The following is an 8,708-nucleotide window of genomic DNA, read 5'->3' as shown; positions in this document are numbered from 1 at the left end:
ATTCGATTTGTATAACAGTGTAACAATCAGTTAAATTGCACACATTCTCCTCCTCATCATAACCAAAAATGTATGATTGAGAAACATTGTATCATAGAGAGACAAAATAATAATAATATAGCAGTAGTAATCAACATTGGAACGTATCAACTACGTGCTCGTTACTGCTCCATCGTCACAAGATACAGTTGCTGCTGCGTGATGACATCACAGCTAGAGGCAGGTCAAGTTACTGTAGTTCTGTTTCTTCTTCCTTGTTCTTTCCCTTCTATCATCCACCGGCCCGGGCAACCCAAAGCAAAGGAGACAGGCATAATGTCCCATCAAACGGGCATACAAGGTAAATACGCACATTTTGCTTATTGTAACCAGCTGTTGAAATCACAACGGAATAGACGATGCGATCGTCGCTCATGACAGATTTGATTTAAAAGGATTACATCCATAGAAAAAAAAACCTGTTGTATGTGTGTCGTTCTGCATCATCAGCGAGAATAAGCAGTGCTTTCTGCTCTGTTGAGGTTGCTTCGGGCTTCACGGTGCACTGGGCGAATGAGAAGAATCTATGACAAGTGTATTCAGCGATGCGTTGTACTAATATGGTCGTGCTGCTGCGATTCAACTGACATTGTTACGCCGCATAAACACTAGCAGTTTGTCATCAAGCTCTGTGCTGCTGCTGCAGCAGACTCTCTGATCTGGAACGTTAGTTTCAAAGGTCTTTTACAAGGGAACAAGCCGCCCATTCATCAAATGCGTAAATTAATCTGGGTGACATTCATGGCCAAGATTACTGTTGCCCTTTTGATGTTTGTTTGTTGTTGAGATGAGATAACCTTTGATGCAACTGTGTCGATGTTTATGTAACAACTGGCTCTCTAGTAACATTTGGGTCACCTATTTTGGCCAGTAGGCTATCAGAGCTATCTTTATTTATCATGGCACGGCGAAGGGTAATACAATTACATTGATTGGCCTGTAGAAGTCAGGCATGCGTTTGGTTTTGCCCTTATTCATCTTGAATACCTGACGTTAATTCTCTGTCTCTATACTATAGTGAATGACCAAGAGAGATAAGCTGCCTATGCTAATCTTTTCTTAAAACCTTTTGATAAACACACCAATCCTTATTTCAACTGACCAGTATATTCTACACTTGACTGTCAAGTAATAGGCTATTCCCCATGCTTGTGTTCCCTGTCCCTTGTATTCCCAGAATTTCCCTGTTGTGTGAATAGCCAACATCTCTCTTGAGCCAAAGTGTGTATAAAGAAGTGACCACTTGGTTTGCTTTGACTTCACAGCTGCGGAGGAAGTGAAAGACATCTTTGCTAAGGCGAGGAACGGAGCCTATCGCCTGCTGAAGGTCGTCATTGAGATGGGTGAGTATGTAGTCTGCCTAGCCTACAGCTGATCAACTCAATCACACCTATTGATCAGAGATGAGCCCTACCCATCACTGTATGCAACATGATCAATAGGTAAATAGATTAGTTCAGTAGTTTGTTGATTGGTTACAACTGGTTATATTTACTGTGATGTTAAAGACATGTACGGTGATCTGAAAAGTAGACTGTATTGTACTGTATTGTACTGTATTGTATTGTACTGTATTGTACTGTATTGTACTGTATTGTATTGTATTGTACTGTACTGTATTGTACTGTACTGAATTGTACTTTTATTGTACTGTATTGTATTGGTTATTACACTTCATGTCATTTGTATGATATTTGTTGGGTAGTTGCTTTTACTGCACTGCAACCTCAGATACTGTATATCTTACCTGAAAAGCCAGAACATAACTTTATGTCAGTTGATGTTTACCTGTTCCCATAGTTACATATTGTATATCACTGTAATAAATCCATCATATCCCTCCCTTGTTATTATTCCAGAGACTCTGGTGCTGGGAGGCACCAAGCATGCGTCTAAGAAGTGGGACCAGGAGTATGACGCCTATGTGCTGCCTCTCCTACAGGATGACATGCCCTCCTACCTCCTGTACAGGCTGGACTCTACTAACAACCAGGGATATGAGTGGATCTTCCTGGCCTGGTCACCTGACCGCTCACCTGTATGTTGATTTGTTTATCTGTTTCTTTCATTCTTTCTTTATTAATCAATATGTTGGTTGGGAGGAAATTCTTCTTGTTCTTGTTCTTGTTCTTGTTCTTCCTGGTCAAGACTACCTCTGGAATGCCATAGACATGACAGTTTTTACTTCACTATAGCAACTGTTTCACCTTGTAAACACAACTGTCATGGTGTCAGTTAGGGCATTTAAAAAGTCTCCCCGAGTGGCGTAGCTGGGTCTAAGGCACTGTATCGCAGTGCTTGAGGTGTCACTACAGACCCGGCTCGATCCCAGGCTGTGTCACAACCGCCGTGACCGGGAGTCCCATAGGGCGACGCGTTAGGGGAGGGTTTGGCCGGGGGGGGCTTTACTTGGCTCATCGCAATCTAGCGACTCCTTGTGGCGGGCCGGTCGCCTGCAGGCTGACTTCGGTCGTCAGTTGAACGGTGTGCCCTCCGACACATTGGTGCAGCTGGCTTCCTGGTTATGCGGGCGGGTGTTAAGAAGCGCGGTTTGGCGGGTCATGTTTCGGAGGACGCTCCCGAACCCGTTGGGGAGTTGCAGCGATGAGACAAGATCGTAATTGAATATCATGAAATTGGGGAGAATAAAAGGGATTTTTTTAAAAGATAGGAAAGAAAGTACCTCTGTTTATTCCATAGTCCCTCTGTGTAATAGCACTCTAATAAGCCAGAATGTTGTATACAATAATACCCTATTTAGAGAACTACCAACCCACAGTCTAGTCCACACTACAGGTAAAGCCCAACAGGGAGAATGTAACAGACCACACACAGTGCTGCTTTCAAACACACATCTGGTCTGTGGTTGGCTAACTATAGATTGAGAACCCTTACCGCTGGGTGAGAGAACACTTTACTTTAAGGGTTTTTAGATGTGTTTGTTTATGCTTAGCTTAGGCCCACACTTTGAAGAGACTGTTGAGCAAAAAAGCTAGCTTATTGTTGTGCTAAACAAGCATATTTGCAATTTTAATGTTGGCTAGCAAGAAGCATGAAACCTGGCTTCCATCCCAAACCTCAATGAAACAGCGAAAATGGTAGATGTTTCTGAGATGTCTGTATGAAATAACATTCAGTTCTGGTTTAGATTGCAGTCTACAGTCATATTTATCAGTTAGTGCAGTACTAAATCGTGAATTTCTCCCACTTCTATAGGTTAGACAGAAGATGTTATATGCTGCTACAAGAGCTACACTGAAGAAGGAGTTTGGGGGTGGGCACATTAAAGATGAAATATTTGGCACAGTGGAGGTATGTTGAAGAATCTAAAGAAACTCCTCATTATTTTATGGTTTACTGTCCTAAGTGGGCTTTCCAAACCAGGGCCTGTATACAAAACGGATCCTATATAAGCACTCATACTCTAAATACGGACCCTGAGCTCCAGTCCACCCCTCTCACGGTCCTGTCTCTCCCCAGGATGATGTGTCTCTGAGCGGGTACAGGAAGTACCTGATAGCACAGGCTGCTCCACAACCACTGACCGCTGTAGGAGGAGCTGAGGCAGATCAAACTGAGTGAGGTAGAGAGACACACACACATACACTCTTAGGGGAAAAAAGGTGCTATCTAGAACCTAAAAGGGTTCTTCGGCTGTCCCCATAGGAGAACACTTGAAGAACCATTTTTGGTTCCAGGTAAAACCCTTTTGGGTTAAATGTGGTCCTCTGTAGCTCAATTGGTAGAGCATGGCGCTTGTAACGCCAGGGTAGTGGGTTCGATCCCCGGGACCACCATACGTAAAAATGTATGCACACATGACTGTAAGTCGCTTTGGATAAAAGCGTCTGCTAAATGGCATATTATTATTATTATAATGTCAAACCCTTTCCAAAGAGAGTTCTGCATGGAATCCAAAAGGGTTCTGCCTGAAACCAAAAAGGCTTCTCCTATGAGGACAGCCGAAGAACCGTTTTGGAACCCTTTCTTCTAAGAGTGTACACACACACAAACACATTCATTTACACAACAAAGGACTTTGCCACTGACATGTTTGGATAAAAAAAAAAAAAGATGGAGTCAAATCTATTAGCCTTCAGTGGAGAGGCAGAGAGCAATTTACAGAAGGCAATCAAAAACAGATCAATGAAGTGGATAGATTTTTGCACACTACACTAAACAGCCCAACCTCTGCCCCAGATTCCCTTGGTTTCATGCATTCATAATAATACTATGAAGCATTTTTCTATTTACATCGGTGTGATGATGTCACACACACAAACGTTTTGTTCTTCCTCGTGAGGGGCCAACAATTCAAAATCCTATTTTCCCTAACCCTAAACCTTAACCCTAACCTTAACCCATAAACCTCCGAAACCTAACCACTAACCTTAAAATAGCCTTTGTCCTCATGGGGATGTGGGAAATGTCCCCACGAGGGAGAATTTTCCTTGTTTTACTATCCTTGTGGGTACTTTTGGGGATTTTAGGTCCCCACATGGATAGAAGAACCAACCCCCCCCCATACACACACACACACAGACACACACTCTCCCTGAGAGATGGAAAAAGGTTGATATGGGTTGTCCCTGGGTGCTGGGGGAGACTAGACCAGATACTGCTCCAAATGTTTAAACCCCTTAACTCCTCTCTACCAGTCCATTTGATTTATTTCTTAATCTCTCTGTACCCATCAGATTTCAGACTTCATACTAAAAGGTTTATCGTTCCCAAGTAAACATTCACACTGAAAAGCATAGTAAAAGGTTTATCGTTCTCAAGTAAACATTCACACTGTAAAGCATAGTAAAAGGTTTATCGTTCCCAAGTAAACATTCACACTAAAAGCATAGTAAAAATAGTATGTGAATTTACGTCACCAGAAACAAACACACTCTTAGAAAACAAGGTGCTATCTAGAACGTAAAAGGGTTATTCTGCTGTCCCTATAGGAGAACCCTTTGAAGAAACCTTTTTGGTTCCAGGTAGAACCCTTTTGATTCCAGGTATAACTCTTTTGGGTTCTATGTAAAACCCTTTCCACATAGGGTTCTACCTGAACCAAAAAGGGTTCTCCTGTGGGGACAGCCGAAGAACCCTTTTGGAACCCTTTTTCTCTAAGGGTGTAGCTACCTATATCAATAGAGTGTAGCGACCTATATCAATAGAGTGTAGCTACCTATATCAATAGAGTGTAGCTACCTATATCAATAGAGTGTAGCTACCTATATCAATAGAGTGTAGGTCCCTATATCAATAGAGTGTAGGTCCCTATATCAATAGAGTGTAGCGACCTATATCAATAGAGTGTAGGTACCTATATCAATAGAGTGTAGCTACCTATATCAATAGAGTGTAGCTACCTATATCAATAGAGTGTATGCACTATATCAATAGAGTGTAGCGACCTATATCAATAGAGTGTAGGTACCTATATCAATAGAGAGTGTAGCTACCTATATCAATAGAGTGTAGCGACCTATATCAATAGAGTGTAGCTACCTATATCAATAGAGTGTAGCTACCTATATCAATAGAGTGTAGCGACCTATATCAATAGAGTGTAGCTACCTATATCAATAGAGTGTAGCGACCTATATCAATAGAGTGTAGCTACCTATATCAATAGAGTGTAGCGACCTATATCACTAGAGTGTAGCGACCTATATCAATAGAGTGTAGCGACCTATATCAATAGAGTGTAGCGACCTATATCAATAGAGTGTAGCTACCTACAGTATATAAATATACCCATATCTGTAGAGTATATTGTTTATTGTGTATACACCCATCATGGCCTGACTCCATAAAAGGACAGGGTCATTCTTCAGCTGCCCTATAGGCCTATTTCATAGAGCCACCCTCACAAATACAGTAGTCTACAACCAACTGGGAAGCTGGGTTTATATTGAGACCCCCGACCCCCTTCCCAATCACCAGCTGTATGGGCAAGATGATTATCCACTAATCTACATGCGAGGAAAGAGGCTTTCAGATATTTATTATTCATTTGTTGAGAGACACGCTGCTTGTAATAAGTAGATGGATGAAAAAACAGCAGCCCATTCCTTTAGGTACAAGAGATAAACAGGTCAGTGGCAATCTCATTCAGTCAAGCCTAACATCGCATATCAGGAGTATGACTGTTATGAGGGCTGTACAAACGCATGAAAGGGCATTACTGACCTATTACACAGTGATGTTATTAAATTAATATTATTGGATATTATTATTATTATTGGATATTACTATTATTATATTGTTATTGGATATTATTATCATTATATTATTATTTAATATTATTCAGAACAGTTTATTTATCTCACATCATATTGAGATCATTCTGTAAATGTTGTTATTTTAGTTCCATGTATGGCTTGAAATGTTACCACACGTTAAATGTATTTTCTTTGTGCCTTTCAAGAATGTATCTTTCTGTTTATCATTTGCAAATTATTGGTGACACAAATGCAAAATTGGGGTAAGGACAGACTTCCTGTTGTGTTAGTGTTCAGAGTCTAGACTAGCCTGGGCCTTTCTCAAACCACAGCCTGGTCACCAATGTTGTGGTTGTCGTAGAGTGTGTGTGACACCTAGTGACTGTTTTTGTGGTTGTGTTAGTATAGTTTCAGACCATTAGTCTGGGCCTAGGCCCTTCTCAGAAAACCCCTGGTGATTTGGTTAAAATAACATCTAGTGACCGTGTCCGTCCGGCCGTCCAGGTACAGACAGACATCAGTGTGGACACTAAGCAGCAGACGCTGACGGGCGTGGCCTTCCCTATGCAACGAGACGCCATCCAGGCTCTGGAACAGTTTAGAGAGAAGAGGATCAACTACGTACAGCTGGTGAGTGTCCTATACCATAGTATTGTATAATATAGTATAGTACATCATAGTATAGTATAGAATAGAATAATATAGTATAGTACATCATAGTATAGCATATAATATATTAATATAGTATAGTACATCATAGTATAGAATAGAATAATATAGTATAGTACATCATAGTATAGAATAATATAGTGTAGAATAATTTAGTATATTACATCATAGTATAGAATAATATAGTGTGGTACATCATAGTATAGTATAATATAGTATAGTACATCATAGTATAGCATATAATAATATAGTATAGTACATCATAGTATAGAATAATATAGTATAGTATATCATAGTATAGAATAATATAGTATAATACATCATAGTATAGAATATAATAATATAGTATAGTACATCATAGTATAGAATAATATAGTGTATGACATTATAGTATAGTACATCATAATATAGTATATACTAATATAGTATAATACATCATAGTATATAATAATATAGTATAATACATCATAGTATAGAATAATATAGTATAGTATATCATAGTATATAATAATATAGTATAATACATCATAGTATAGTATAGTACATCATACAGTAGTATATTAATTAATAATATAGTATAGTACATCATAGTATATAATAATATAGTATAGTATAGAACATTATATTATATAATAGTATAGTATATACTAGTATAATATATAATAATATAGTATAGTACATCATAGTATATAATAATATAGTATAGTACATCATAGTATATAATAATATAGTATAGTATATACTAGTATAGTATAATATATAATAGTATATAATAATATAGTATATAGTATAGAATAATATAGTATAGTATATACTAGTATATAATAATGTAGTATATAATAATATAGTATAATATAGTGTAGAATAATATAGCATAGTATAGAATAATAGGGTATAGAATAATATAGCATAGTATGATATAGTATAGAATAATATAGTATAGTATAGAATTATATAGTTTAAAATAATATGGCATAGTATTGTATAGTAGAGAGACGCCACAAGTCTCTGGAACAGTTCAGAGAGAATAGGACCAATAAGTACAGCAGGTGAGTGTCAGTACTGTCTGGCAGTCTCACCTCCTTATTAGCGCACAGAGACAGACAATAACTGGGATGTGTTGTTTCATTACCAGTAGGTGTGTCTGACTAGCTTGTTTTCTGTATTCAACAATGCCATATAATTGCCAGAAAAAGACTACAATGCAATGGCTTAAACACAAACTAACTTGCACCATGTTACATGAAACATTATACGTTGTATTGGATGGTTTACAATAGAAAGCTTATTGAGGATTGTTTATGACAAAATGCATCACTGTCATCATCATCATCATCTGTATCAACAGGAGATAGATTTTAGGAATGAGTCTATCAAGCTGTCCAGCACCACTCCTACAGAACTGAAGGAACTGCCCAAGAGGATCCCCAAGGATGCAGCCCGATACCACTTCTTCCTGTACAAGCATTCCCACGAGGGAGACTACCTCGAGTCTACAGGTAAAGCAACACATTAAAAGATAACGAGAATATTTTTTATTACGTTGACATTATACCTCACAATTATTTATGCTTGATCGATTCCTATTCATAATCGATTACGTTATTAAAATGTAATAACGGTGTGATAAGGTGGTATTTAAAGTGGTTTCCTATGTGTGTTGCAGTGTTCATCTACTCCATGCCGGGGTATAAATGTAGCATCAGAGAGAGGATGCTCTACTCCAGCTGTAAGAACCCTCTCATCGATACTGTGGAGAGCAACCTGCGCATCCACATAGCC

The 8,708-nt window shown here is 38.7% G+C and overlaps 1 pseudogene; it reads left to right on the top strand.

Moving 5' to 3' along the window:
* Positions 1–227: 227 nt before the first annotated feature.
* LOC121552554 overlaps positions 228–8,708 on the top strand; it is a 10,150-nt pseudogene continuing 1,669 nt past the window's right edge.

The sequence above is a fragment of the Coregonus clupeaformis genome, unplaced genomic scaffold (assembly GCF_020615455.1).
Source record: "Coregonus clupeaformis isolate EN_2021a unplaced genomic scaffold, ASM2061545v1 scaf0759, whole genome shotgun sequence".
Lineage (NCBI taxonomy): Eukaryota > Metazoa > Chordata > Actinopteri > Salmoniformes > Salmonidae > Coregonus > Coregonus clupeaformis.
This window is presented reverse-complemented; position numbering and strand designations above follow the sequence as displayed.